This window comes from Urtica dioica, chromosome 7 (assembly GCF_054948205.1).
Source record: "Urtica dioica subsp. dioica isolate 48M chromosome 7, U.dioica_male_clone48M_v1_H2, whole genome shotgun sequence".
NCBI lineage: Eukaryota > Viridiplantae > Streptophyta > Magnoliopsida > Rosales > Urticaceae > Urtica > Urtica dioica.
Genome location: NC_142762.1, coordinates 23,671,477 through 23,687,153, shown reverse-complemented (window position 1 = coordinate 23,687,153; position 15,677 = coordinate 23,671,477).

Genomic DNA, 15,677 nt, shown 5'->3' with positions numbered 1-15,677 from the left:
ATTGTCTTTCCCTTCATTAAGTCTTGAAAAACTCATAAATCGTGATGCAAAGCTACATTTTTTTTAATAAATTTAGTAACAACAGAAAGCGGGATTTTTTTTTTATACACCGGTGAAAACGTACTTCCCATATGTTGCATATTTTTAGTTACTCATAGTTTTGAAATACACTGTACTGGTAAAAAAAATAACCCTAAAAAAATTTGGACTTCTATTTAATTTTAAAATGTGTCTATAATGGTCAAATCCACTTTTATTAAATTAGCTCTATTTAATCGCATTTTATCTGCATAAGAAATCAAATTTGAATCTGATATTTTAATTCATTCCTTAGAGATGATGTCTACAATTTATATCAATATTTAATCTTAAAAATATAATGAATGACACGCTTATTTTACGGAAACCGAAGAGAATATATTATGTAATTAAAATGATATTTTGGACCAAAAGTAAAATAAGTATGGGAAAATAACACATATATACCTTACGTTTTAGTGGGATGTCAAGTTTAACTTTTGGTTTTCAAAAATGTCGAGCTCATACATTCGTGTTTAACTAAAATGACTAAATTATACCTTAAAATGAATATCAATGTCACAAATCTCTCTTTTATTGATATTAATTCTTATATAAAAAAAACCGAATCAAATCCAAACCACCACCCTAACTTCTAAATTCTCAATTTTGAAAAAAAAAAAAAAGAATAAATCCTATTTTTACCCCCTGAACTCGTACCTTCGTTACATTTCGCCCACTAGACTCGAAAATGTTGCAAAACTCAACTCAGAACTCAAACACATGTTACAAGTCCCCACTTCCGTCAGTATTTGGACGTTAAGTTTCACGTTTTGATGACCTGGCAAAATTTTAAAGGGTATAAGAGTATTTTCTATTATTCTAAATACTTTTAATATTTAAATATTGTTATAAGATTAAATAATTAAATATTTCTATTATTCTCTCTCTACTCTCTCTCTCTCTCTCTCTCTTTCCTTTCTTCTTCTTCTTTTCTTCTCTGCATTTTTTTCTTTCCTGGTTCGTGTGGGTTGTGTCTATACTCTATACTATTACTAATCATATAATTAAATTTAGTAAATTACGAGTAATCTGTGTCTTTATACGTATACATATAAGTGTATATATGTATATGTATATAGCTAAGAATACTAGTTCATCCAAGTCAAAGGAAAAGGTCTTTGCTGGAAAATCCCATCTCCGCCGCCAAGATTGACCATTTTTTTCTTCCTTTCTTTGAGACTATAAACCACCAACAAACACTCACCAACAAAACAAAAAAAACTCAGATCGAAAAATTTCTTCTTTTCCTCTGCATCCTTTCTCGCTTTATCGATTGAACAAGCAATCTTTCAGGTTTGTGCTCTTCTACTTTCTTGGCTGTCGTCAACTTTATTCACTTTCGTATATTCATGTAGTTAATTGTTTTGGTTGGTGAGATTGAGAGAGACCACTACCCACCCCGTTCTTTTCCTCGTGCGACCTTAAACCACCGAACCCATCTCACGCGCGCGTTCCGGTCGAGAAGACAAGGATCACCGCGACCGCGAGGACACCGGACCGAGGAGGGACGCCGGAAACAGAGGAAAAGGGCACCGAAGATGAGAGATTTCACAAACAAGGTGAGAAATTTTTTTTCCCCAAATTGGATTTTAATTTAGGGTTTCGAATTGGGGCTTTTCTCTTGAGTTGGAATCCGAGTTTTATGGTTGTGTTTTGATGGATTTCGATGATGATTTCGAGTTATTTGAATGAATTGGTTTGTTCATTTTTGCCTCCTCTGTGTTGACCGCTTGTATGATGTTGGAATTTGGGGCTTTTGGATTTTTGTGATGTTTTTATGGATTCAGGTTGGTTTTGATTGTTGAGATTGTGATTAAACTCTAATTGTTTGATGAGTTTTGTTCATTATTGATTCTATGATGATTCCGAAAGTTGAGGTTGCTTCCTTGTAATTTTAATTTTATTTCTTTTGTTGTTGATAATTTTATTGATTCTATGATGATTCGGAAAGTTGAGGTTGCCCTCCGACTGTTGAAGAAATAATAGAAATATTATTTCACAACTCACGCTGAAGCAGGACCCACGCGAACCGGGAAAGAAAAAAATGCAGAGAAGAAAAGAAGAAGAAGAAAGGAAAAAGAGAGAGAGAGAGAGAATAATAGAAATATTTAATTATTTAATCTGATAACAATATTTAAATATTAAAAGTATTTCGAATAATAGAAAATACTCTTATACCCTTTAAAATTTTGTCACATCATCAAAACGTGAAACTTCACGTCCAAATATTGACGGAAGTGGGGTCTTGTAACACGTGTTTGAGTTCTGAGTTGAGTTTTGCAACATTTTCGAGTCCAGGGGGCGAAATGTAACGAAGGTACGAGTTCAGGGGGTAAAAATGGGATTTATTCTAAAAAAAAAAATATCATTAACTTGAAATTAAATAATAAAACTCATATATCCCAAGAGATGACTTCATTCCGTGTTCGAATTGCAACTCTGAATTATGGATTATCCGTTCGAATATGTGATTTTGATGATTATCAAATGTCGATTTTTACCACTTTGCATCTTTATGTATTCTTCGCAATTAAGAGACGTTTGTTCATTTTTTAGTATTTAAATAAATGATATATCTAGCGTGAATGATGAAGATAATTGATGTTTACACATAAATATTATAGTCAACATCAATAAAAAGTCAATAGATCTTCAATAAATAGAATATTTGTGGCACTGTTGTCTATTTCAGGATATAATTTCATCATTTTAGTTAGTTAAATAGATACTATAAACTCGATATTTTTGAAAATCAAATGTTGAACTTGACATTTCAATAAAACACAATGTATATATGTGTCATTTTCCCAATAAATATTGGTTTTGGACTAGGTTGAGAGGATAATTTTTCTTTTACGGAAAAAGTCCATGGAGCTTAAATAAACACGACAATCTAGTAAAGCTACATCCAAAAGGAAAGGAGGAAAATAATCATTCCAAACGACAACATCATTAGTACTATAGCTTTTTTTGCAAGAGCATGAGCTACACAATTATCAACTCTAAAACGAAAACAGATATCAAACTTAGAGAAAATAACAACTACCACTAGTACAAATGTTGGATACTACAACTTATATTCTACGTTGCTTACGGCTAAGTGCTGTAGAAACTGCATATTCTACAACACTTAAAATACGCATAAGATCCATATCAACATCTTGCACCTGCTTGGAATCTGATAAGTGCGTTTATTACGTATGAATCCACCATTTTTCAACTTGAATCTAGTCGTTTTTAGTGTGTTTGACGGTTATTCTGAGTTTTATGACAATTTTAGGTTTTGGGTGCTTAGTGGAGTACCGAGAAAACAATGGAGCTACTCAAGAGGTCCCTAAGACTTAAAACAGAGCAAAACGGCAGATTTTGGAAAAAGTCCATGTTGGAAGTAAAAAATTAGAGTTCATCGCAATGCGATGCTTTTCAACGCGTCGTGATGAAACCTCAAAACAGACCGCAACGTTACACGGAATTCAACGCAGCACAGTGGCGACGTTACCTGAAGTGTTTATTTCTCTTTTTGAGCCAATCTGGACCATTGGATCTCCTTCAATGGCTCAGATGGCTCCGAAAATAATCCCTCAACCCAGATATTCAATTCCTTTAACCTAAAAACAGACTTGGGCTTTTATTATAGATTCTCTTATTGTGTTTGGGAGAGATAGAGATTTTTGAAGTGCCGTTCGTCCTCGTCTACGCTATAATCACAGTTTTTATTCTCTTCTCTTATTGTGTTTGGGAGAGATAGAGAATTTTGAATTGTCGTTCGTCCTCGTCTACACTATAATCATACTTTTTATTCTCTTATCTTATTCTCTTGAACTCCGGTTGTTATTCTTATTTTATGATTATTGCTATGGGTTTTGTTTTGATGAATTCTAATTTTTCTTCTTCTTCTTCTTCTTTGTTTCTCTGCTACGCCATGAGCTAATCCCCTTAAGGGCTATGGTGTAGCTAGTCTAGAACATGGTTATAGATTCAAATTCAGTTTAATTGAAGTATTTATTCATTCTATTTTGCTTTGATTAATTTAATTCTACTCTTAATGCTTAAATGGGATTAGCTATCTCGTTCATGATATTTAATTCAACTTGATGCTTGAGAAAGATTAGGTTGTTCGTGTGAGTAAATTGAATTACCATAATTCATTGCTAGGCTAGAGATAGCTAGGTTGTTACGGAGTCGTTTTTACGTTCTTGTGTTTAATGTCTTGCCTTGTTTTTAGGAAAGATCGACAGATAAAACATGTTAGGCACTTTTCGACGAACTTAGCTACGTCTTTCCTTATTCCTAGCCACCAATAACCTGCTTGAAGTCTTGGAAGCTCTTCACACACGGCTTTGACCAAATGAATTTATGTCTCTTACAAGTTAGTTGGGTCAAGGGCATGGCAAACTTAGAGAATCTTTCCACGAACTTCCCCGCAAGTGTTGTCAATGGTGCCCACAAGAAGAGTTGTAGTCTTTACTTTTGTACATTTGATGTAATAAAGTCTCACGAAGACTATTGCTTGTAATTGCTTATTTATTAATAAAAGTTTAAACGTTCATTCATCCTTCCTTGTCTAAAGATTTATGATAAAACCTTAGTCTTTAGTCCATAAACAAACCTAACAACACATGAATAGACAAATGTAGATTTGCATGAACAAACTCTTCATGGTTTGCTTAAAACAATATATTCGCAATCTAAGTATCAAATGACTATTGATCTCAGTACGATTATTGGGAGAATCTATGATGTCTGGTTATGGGACATTGAGAGTTGGAGACTCTATAGTTCTTCTAGGTATCTTCCGAAGGTACTGAATTGACCAGTGCATTTCTAGAGACAAGATAAGAACAAACCATTTAACCTCTTATGTCTCGAGGTCACTCGTATGACTTGCATCATGCTTACCTCAATCTTGAAATGAGACATGCCATTTCATAGCTTTCGTATTCTTATTTGAGAAATTCGGAGTTCGGAGTCACTATGTGATTCTTAACAAGACCTATTGGTGAAGTACTAAGTTATGAAGATGTCATGAGTAACTTTGTGAAGTTCTCTTAGATATGGAATTCATGTACAAGATTGCTGAAATGCAATGTATATAACCTCGTGCTTTGTTCTTTGGAATGTGAATAAATGAACTGGCCAGTATCCAAATTGAGTCATGACTCTTTTGGATGAATCAATGTGACTTGTTAGCTCCTCGTCAATACATTGTTTCTAACTTATTCACAAGCGACAAAGGAGTTGAAGAAATAATAGCTAGAAGGGTAAAATGGTAATTTTGTAAATCCCGACTAGCTGATGATAATCATGAAGGGTAAATATAGATAATATTCAGTGGATCCACTCATCACAATTTAGTTGAATTCTTGAGTAGAACATTAATTTATTTGAACCGAGAGATTCTCAGTGTCAATTCTTTAGTGGAGTTAGTTGACATTAAGTAAACTTGGAAAAGGTTTGTGAACTTTTAAGTCCAAATATTTTAGCTCAAGCTTTGTTCATTTGAATCCATGAGGTCACTGTCACAAATCATACCGAGTAGGAATAGTTAAACTAGATTAAGTCAAAACAAGAACGAGACAAGTTTTACGAAAATTGTCTAAAGGGTAATTTTTTCTTTTTTGACATAGAATGAAATGAATGTCAATAAATTTTTTGACATGGTCATATGATGACTTAAATCACTCGGTCATAACAAGTTTATTGGGCCTTGTGGATTAATTTCATTTCATAGAATTTTACTTGAAAATTCTTAATGGGCATTTCTTATGTTGTCATGAACAAATGAAGAAGCATCTAGAAGCCCCTTCTAGATGGACTTGGCCGCCCAACATAGCTAGAAAAAGAGAGATTATTTTGTGCATTGATGTATGAAGATACTTGCCAAAAGATAAAGAGGAAACAAATTTTCTCTATGAGGAAAGAGGGAATTCGGCCAAGGCAAGGAGAGAACAAAAGAGGAAACAAATCCAAGGCTTCTAGAAGCCCCTCTTGGCCGTGTGAATCAAACGGAAGGAGATCAAATTTTGCTCATGAATATGTGATATTCTATAGAAGAGAAAACTACCTTATTGAAGGTAAAACCTCTCCTATAAATAGAGCCCTCATTCCCTTCATTCTATTCCATTCCAAAGTTTTAGAGATTGAGAGCTTCTCTCTCTAGACTTGGCCGCCCCTCTCTCCTTCTCTCTCTAGTTTTCTTTCGTTTTTGTTTTGGCACTTAGGTCCACATTTGACCTAGTGTTTTAGCTCTTCGACTTTGAGACTTGTTATTGAGTCGTCGTGCTTAAAAATGCCTACGCACTAATTCCTTTCTTTCTCGAGTGATTCTTGTGATAGAAACTTTCGTGGTTGCTCGAGTTCCCGATGAAAGAAGAGAGACGTGCTGCGAGGGGAGACGAATGTTTCTACCTTCCCAAGGCTTCTCAATGTTCAAGCTTCTCAAAGGTTAGTAAACATATAATGCTCATTTATAGTTTTAATTTACATGTACTTGCTCTTTGTCTAGGTTAGTAAAAACATTTTTCTTGTTTTAAAGAAATTTTTTAAATTCTGCCGCTTGCTCGAAGCGTTAAATCTTTTCTTAACCCTAGATCAATTCCAACAGCAAGACCCAAGAAATCCCTATCTTTGTGACCGTCTTTGGCTGACTCTTGGAGCTGCATCTTGAGTTCTTTTACTCTGCTGGAGCCATATGATATGGAGCTTTTGATATAGGAGTTATGCCTGTGATGAGCTCTATATCAAAGTCAACTTCATGATCGGGAGGTGGGCCTGAAAGGTCTTCTAGAAAAACATCAAGGAAATCTCTAGCAATTGGAATCTCTTGGGGCTGTGGCTTAACCATCTTCGTGACGTCTACAACACTCATGAGGTATCCAGCTCATCCTTGCTGCATCATCTTCACGACCTTCAATGCCGATATGATTCGAGAACTTGATTTCAGAAAGGAACCTTGAAACTGGAATGGTTCAAGTCATGGGCTTTAAAACAAAACCGACTGCTTTCGGCAATCAATGATTGCATAGTGAGTACTTAACCAATTCATTCCGAGGATCACGTCATAGTCCACCATTTTCAGTTCAATCAAGTTCGTTGTCAGTATTCGATTATGAACTCGGATATGCACATGTTTATACCAATACAATGACTAGTACTTATCTCCAAAAGGTGTAACCATAACAAACGGGTACGAGAATTCCTTTTGATTTTCACCTAACTGATCAGTAGGATCATGGAAGGAGCGAACCCTGCCAACGTGTCGAACTTCGTCGTATATTCTGGTACAGACATCAAACATTGTCGTAAACACATAAACTCGCGTACCTTGTTCGATAGGTTAGCCTTGCTCCAACTGATTGAGGAATTGAATCCACGTCATCGAGTCGCCATCACCTCCCACCATCCCCTTGCCTCGTCCTCCAGCTGGTTCACGACGCAAGCCACTCTTTCAGTATCTGACAGCTGCATATAGTTGAAGGTCTGCTGGATCTTCTTGACCCAGTTTCAGCTACGGCTAGGTTAACGTGACCGTCAAACATCTGAGACTTATGTTTACGGAACCCCCCATACATTGGCTCGCCTACTGGAGGAACGACGTCGAGAATTTGGAAGTTAAGTTCTTCAAAAGGATCCAAAGGTAGTCGCGATGGATTCTCATGTCGTTCTTTCGGATCTAGAGGCGTTGGGTGCTGTTGAGGCGGCGCGTTCAACCTTGTCAAGAGTTCTGTGACCGTGGGGTTCTGTTGCTATATCCATTGACAAAAAAGCTTGATTATGATGCTTCATCTGCTCCTCTCTTCAGGGAGCGTCAACATCTTGTATTTTCAACATGCGTCTAATTTCTGTGAGACCCTCAACTGAAACATTCTCGACATTCAACGTATCTCGTCTCAGCCCCATTCCTTCTAATTTTCACATGCAAAAGGATGGGCATGGTTGAGGATCACAATCAACCATCACGAGATCGCTTAACCAAAACAGACTAGCCTCTCAAGGCATAGTCGAATAAGAGATTCATACACAAACACTAGCCCCCTTTTTCGAAACAAAATTGCAACCAACTCTCGTGGTTGCCAAGCAAATGTCTACGCAACTGGATCAGCAAGAGGCTCGGAAGGATCCTCCTCAAGATCCCCCTCGTCATCATGCGGAACAACCACCGGAAACAGCCATCGGTAGTGAGGTACTCAGGTACCACATCGCGTCATGACGAGGAAGTCAGTCTACACTCGCAAGACGTAAGATGAGGAACAATCAGATACCAGCACCGGATATCGGAGCTCTACACGTATCTCCCAATAATCGATACTTTGATGGAGTCTATCCTCGGGCACTACAGACACCGGTCCACAATCTCTTGGATAAATTGGTCTCAACATCGGACAACCGATTCAAACCCAAGCTAGTAGAATCCGTAAGCTTGCTTCTCCCATTTGTCCTTCTTCCTCCGAGCCTTGAACGTGTGCTGCATCACACTCTAAAACGTCTCACAATCACGGTTAACATCACCGCAAGCAGAGCAGCAAGTCCGTCGATGCAACGATGGGCCAGTGAGCAAGGTCACCGCGATACTTGTACGGAAGCGATGAGGTATCGAGACAACACTCATCCATCCACATGTCAGACGATCCACAAGCCCAAGTGATGGTGCCTCTCACACCACTAGATGTACTTGCGGTCGAAGAAATTTACATGACCGCATCGCGGTGCGTACAAATCTCATTAGGGAGGAGAAATAAAAATCCTAATGGTTCATCTTACGCCATGTCGTACCTATTTGAAAGACAGGTCAACTACAAGCACACCCATCATCACATGGCATACTTGCGACCTATATCGAGAACACATATCCTAAGTCTACAAAAACGGCTAAATCCGAGGCTTTGATACCCTGCTATGTTATTACCCTGCTAATAAAACACAAATAAAAGCTTTAACCAACATCTTAAAACGTTCCGTTACACTTGAATCTTTTTCGCACCTAAAAAGGACCAAAGTTTTAATTTATTTCTTTTTCTTCGAGCTCGAGTAAACCCGCATTAAAAGTGGCATAACTCTCTGCTCAGAAATCGAAATTTAATGATTCTTGAATCAAATTAAAGCTCTGTCTGTCCTCTGTCCAATGCCACCGGTTTCGGCTGAAAAGGATATCGGAGCCGCCAGATATGGCGATTTTACTCCGAGGTGCGCGGCTGTCTGAAACTCCAGTTTTTTAGAAATCCGGATTTTCAAACCCCACTACCATGAGTTATAGAACTCTAATGAGAAAATTTTCTTGAGCAAAAATGTTTTTCATATGATTATAAACATGATGTGTAAAGATTAAAAGTTTTTATTTTTGAAAGATTAATTGAAATTGAATTTTTACAAAACTAGTTTGAATTTTGAAAAACCGTTTTCACTTTCAAACTTGAAAATATTTTGTCATCCAAATCAAATAAGTTTTCAAAATGTTTTCAAAACTATATCTATATCACATATGTTCAAAATCTATATGCTCTTGAAAATTTGAGTGGGAGGTCTCCTTGTAGACAAGCCGAAAAATAAAAAGATGTGTAATCTCAAACTTTCAAGTGTTCGAGTGAGTTGAAGTTCACACTTCCCTCACGCACTTTCCCGAAATAGAAAATAGGAAAAGATCGAGTATGTACCTTGTGCCTTTATGCACTAATACTGCTCTGAACATGTCGATCTAGGATTCTCTTCTAGTTGTCCGCTCTGTCGCTCTCTAACTAGGAAATTTGTTTCCGAACTTATAAGAGTCGATGAACCAACTCCAAAAACTAAGTGGGAGGGTTATATTCGTTGTTTGTAACCCGCGATCCCCAACACTAGTGAAATATGCAATAACGTGGGACTAAGAGCCGCTCTTGCGACCCTCACTTAAATGTGAGTACTCCAAGGCGTTATTGCTTCGATCATTGCTCAATGAGCTACGTCCGAGAGTGATGCAATGATGACAAGGCCTCCCCTTGGGGGATTGTTTTTCAAAGCTGATCTTTTGGACTAAGTGGTTGGTTGCACACTTAGGCTCAATCCCTAGTATCCTCCCTTGAGGCTCTGCGAAAGGATATGAGTGATCAAACCAATTTAAAAGGTGGCTAGTCAAAATAGATGTATTGACATCTTGGCTTAGCATTAATGATGTGTCATTTACTTATAAAAGGAGATTTTTTGCGGCCTTCTCTTGAGGGAGTAAATTATCGTTTGGTTTATAACACCTTTGGATTTTACAAAAGTCTTAATGAAACTTAAATCCTAAACCAAAGACTAATCATAAACTTGTTTCAACTTTTATAGGCAATATGTCTCTCAACCCTCTCTCTACAATTCTTTCCTCGAATAAACTCGAAGGCGACAATTACATAGACTCGAAACGTAACCTCGACATAATACCTACCGTTAACAAGCACAAACGGGTACTCACCACCCATGTCCTCCTCTGACGAATGATGATTCAACTCAAGAGGACAATGACGCCTTAGCGGCCTGGCTTCGATCCGATGAGATTGTGAGGTGCTATATCTTGGCATCTATGAACAATATGCTGAAAGAGCAACATCATGACTTCGAGACTGCCGCTGACATGCTCTACAATCTCCTTGAGATGTTTGGAGGGCAAAGGCGTCAAACAAGGCAACAAGCAGTCCGACAGTTTATGAACTGTCATATGAAGGCTAGGACTCCTGTTAGAGACTTTATCATACTGATCATTAGTTTTCTGAATAAAATGGAAATCCTAGGATCTGAGACTGATGGGAAGAATGTCATAGATGTGATCTTAGAAACTCTCCCCGCATCTCTTGATACTTCCAAGATGAACTACTCCATTAACAAGCTAGAGTACACTGTTACCAAGCTTATGGAGGAACTTCACACTGCTATAAGTCTCACTAAGAGAAAGAGGAATCAAAGAGAGGCACATGCTACTGAGCAAAAAGCCTCCGCCTCTGGAACTAAGAAGAGACTTTACAAGGCCGATAAAAAGAACTGTCCCGCCTATCTCAAAGCAAAGGAACATAGTATTGTACTAGTTACCGAAGCATGCTTAGTAGCTGATAATGTATCAACGTGGATTCTTGACTCCGCTGCTACTAACCATATTTGTTGTTCCTTGAATGGTTTCAAGAAAACCAAAAGCTTAGAGGAAGGCGAGTTCTGTTTCAAATGGGGTGATGGAAGCCTGGTGTCTGCGAAGGCTGTGGGATCCGTGACATTGTCTTTTGAAGACCGTACTATAAACTTGAATAATGTTTATTTTGTTCCTACCTTTGGTAAGAACTTAATATCCATTGCTCGTCTTCTTGAGCAAGATTATTGTTTAAAGTTCATTAAGAATGGAATTCGTATTTCGTTTCCTGATAATTCTTTTGTCACTGATGCATGTATGAAGAATGGTCTTTTTTACATCTATCCCACTCAACCTTCTCTTTTAGACACCGAAATAGATAACGATCTAATTAGGGAGCCAAAGAGGATCAAACTTTCTGAATCCTCCGATCTAACAAAATCAACATACCTCTGGCACTTAAGACTTGGTCATATCAGTCTAGATAGGATTAAGAGACTTGTGAGGGATGGTCCACTCCAAGCCTCTGCAATAGGCTCACTACCTACTTGTGAATCCTGTATAGAAGGAAAAATGACTAAGCGACCTTTCTCCGATAAGGGTCGAAGAGCCACTGAGTTGCTGGAACTAATACATTTTGATGTATGTGGTCCGCTCAACCAACAGGCACGTGGAGGATACGAATACTTCGTTACCTTCACTGATGATTACTCAAGATATGGGTTTGTCTATTTGCTTAAACACAAATCCGAGACCTTTAACGTATTTAAGGTCTTTAGGGCTTTAGTGGAAAAGCAAACTGGCAAAGTGATCAAAACCCTTCGATCTGATCGAGGTGGTGAGTATATGTCTGGAGAGTTCGATGACTTTCTTAAAGAAGAAGGTATCGCTTCTCAGCTTACCGCACCTGGCACACCTCAACAAAACGGAGTGTCAGAGAGAAGAAACCGAACTCTTATGGAGATGGTTAGATCGATGATGAGTTACTCATCACTCCCGCTTTCCTTTTGGGGATATGCCCTCGAACCAGCCGCCTATATTCTGAACCAAGTTCCGTCCAAAACGGTTCCTGGTACTCCTTATGAACGATGGACTGGCCGTAAAGTGAATCTTGGTCGCATCCGAATTTGGGGTTGCCCTGCACACGTGCTGAGGCAAAAGACTAGCAAGTTGGCTAGTAGGTCAGAATTGTGCCTGTTTGTAGGATATCCGAAGGAAACCAAAGGTTTTACTTTCTATAGTCCCGAGGATGATAAGACTTTCGTTAGCATGAATGCTCGTTTCCTTGAGGAGGACTTTATGAAGGATGCGAAACCTAGAAGCAAAATTGTGCTTGAAGAAAAGTTGGGTGAGGAAGCTTCTACCTCATCTGTAAGAACGGTTCTTACCCCAACTGAAACACAACCTAACTCATCAGAATTTCGTCAAGTAGTACTTAGACGTAGTGGGAGGGCTACTCAAAAGCCTGACAGGTACATGTCTTATGGAGACTCTCTTGTAGCCGTCTCCGACATGGATGACCCTGTTTCCTATAGCCAAGCGATGGCTTGTTCTGAATCAAACCTTTGGCTTGACGCCATGAAAGTTGAAATGCACTCGATGTATGTCAACAAAGTCTGGAAACTTGTAGACCTTCCTGAAGGGATTAAACCCGTAGGGTGTAAGTGGATATACAAGAAGAAAATGGGTCCTGATGGGAACGTCGAGACGTTCAAAGCACGACTTGTGGCGAAGGGTTATACCCAACAAGAAGAAATTGACTATGACGAAACCTTCTCGCCAGTCGCGATGCTTAAATCCATCCGCATACTCCTATCCATAGCTGCAGCTCTCGACTATGAGATCTGGCAAATGGATGTCAAGACAGCCTTTCTGAATGGCAATCTTGACGAGCGCATTTACATGGCTCAACCAGACGGTTTCGTGGATAAAGGTCAAGAGACCAAGGTTTGTGAGTTGCTTAAATCCATTTATGGACTAAAGCAAGCATCTAGGTCATGGAATATTAGATTCGATGAAACTGTAAAGAGCTTCGGCTTTGAACAGTCAATAGATGAGCCTTGTGTTTACAAGTTAATACACGAAGGCAAAGTTGTGTTTCTGGTACTATATGTCGATGATATACTACTCATTGGTAATGACGTGGGTAAGTTATCTGAGGTTAAGGTCTGGCTAGCAAAGCAATTCGATATGAAGGATCTAGGAGAAGCCGCGTACATTCTGGGAATCCAAATCTTTCGAGATAGGAAAAACCGGACCCTGTCGCTCTCTCAAGCATCTTATATTGATAAGGTGATGGATCGCTTCTCGATGCAAGACTGCAAGAGGGGTCAAACACCCTTTAGGCATGGAGTTTCACTCTCTAAGGACCAGTCTCCCAAGACTGCACAAGAGATTGAAGACATGAGAAAGATTCCTTACGCCTCTGCCGTGGGAAGTCTCATGTATGCCATGCTTTGCACTAGACCTGACATCTGTTTCGCCGTTGGCGTAGTTAGCCGTTTCCAATCCAACCTTGGACCCGAGCACTGGATTACTGTTAAGCATGTTCTTAAGTATCTTCGAAGAACTAGGAACTTGATGCTTACATACTCAGGTACTGACCTGACTATGACGGGATATACCGACTCCGATTTTCAAGCGGATAAGGATTCCAGGAAATCCACTTCGGGATCTGTGTTCATCCTTAATGGTGGAGCCGTTGTGTGGAGAAGTATTAAGCAATCTTGCATTGCTGACTCCACAATGGAAGCAGAATATGTGGCTGCTTGTGAAGCATCCAAAGAGGCTGTATGGCTTAGAAAGTTCCTTAAGTATTTGGAAATTGTTCCAAACGTCGACGAGCCCATGACCCTTTATTGTGATAATAGTGGGGCTGTCGCTAACTCAAAGGAACCTAAAAGCCATAAGCGCTCTAAGCATATTGAGAGGAAATACCATTTGATTCGAGAGATCGTGCAGCGCGGAGACGTGGAAGTGAAGAAGATCTCAACGGTGGACAACCTCGCAGATCCATTCACCAAGGCCCTAGCGAACAAGGTCTTCGACCAACATCGTGAGGGATTAGGCATGAATGACTACACACACCTTCTTTGAGTCAAGTGGGAGTTTGTTGTCAATGGTGCCCACAAGAAGAGTTGTAGTCTTTATTTTGAACATTTGATGTAATAAAGTCTCATGAAGATTCTTGCTTGTAATTGCCTATTCATTCATTAATAAAGTTGAAACGTTCATTCAATCTTCCTTGTCTGAAGCTTTATGATAAAACCATAGTCTTTTAGTCCATAAACAAACTTAACAACTTGCGAAGAGACAAATGTAGATTTGCATGAACAAACTCTTCGTAGTTTGCTTAAAACGATATATTCGCAATCTTAGGGTCAAAGGACTATTGACCTCAGTATGATTGTTAGAAGAATCTATGATGTCTGGTTATGAGGCATTGAGAGTTTGGGACTCTATAGTTCTTCTAGGTATCTTCCGAAGATACTGAATTGACCAGTGCACTTCTAGAGACAATATAAGAACAAACCATTTAACCTCTTATGTCTCGAAGTCACTATGTATGAATTGCATCATGCTTACCTTAATCCTGAAATGAGACATGCCATTTCACACCTTAGTATTCTCATTTGAGAAAGTCAAAGTTCGGACTCACTATGTGATTCCGAACAAGGCCTATTGGTGAAGTACTAAGTTGTGAGTCTGTCATGAGTAACTTTGTGAAGTTCTCATAGATATGGAATTCATGTACAAGATTGCTGAAATGCAATGTATGTCACCTCATGCTTTGTTCCTTGGAGTGTGAATAAATGAACTGGCCAGTGTCCAAATTGAGTCCTGACTCTTTTGGATGAAACAATGTGACTTGTTAGCTCCTCGTCAATACATTGTTTCTAACTTATTCACAAGCGACAAAGGAGTTGAGGAAATAACAGCTAGAAGGGTAAAATGGTAATTTAGTAAATCCCGACTAGCTGATGACATTCATGAAGGGTAAACATAGATAATATTCAGTGGATCCGCTCATTATAATTAGGTCGAATTCTTGAGTAGAAAATAAATTCATTTGAACCGAGAGATTTTCAGTGTCAGCTCTTTAGTGGAGTCAGTTGGCATTAAGCTAAACTTGGAAAAGGTTTGTGAACTTTTGAGTCCAAGTGTTTAGCTCAAGCTTTGTTCATTTGGGTCCATGAGGTCACTGTCACGAATCACATCGATAGGAATAGTTAAACTGGAAGCTAAGTCAAAACAAGAACGAAAATAGTGAAAAGGGTATTTTTGTCTTTTGAGACAAATGATGAAATGAATGTCAATAAATTTTTGACAAGGTCATTTTATGACATGTTTCACTCGGCCATGACTTGATCATTGGGCCTTGTGAATTAATTTCATTTCATAAGAATTTTATTGAAAATTCTTATTGGGCCTTTTTCATGTTGTCATGAACAAATGGAAAAGCTTCTAGAAGCCCATTCTAGAAGGACATAGGCGCCCAACATACCCAACTAAGAGAGAATATTTTGTG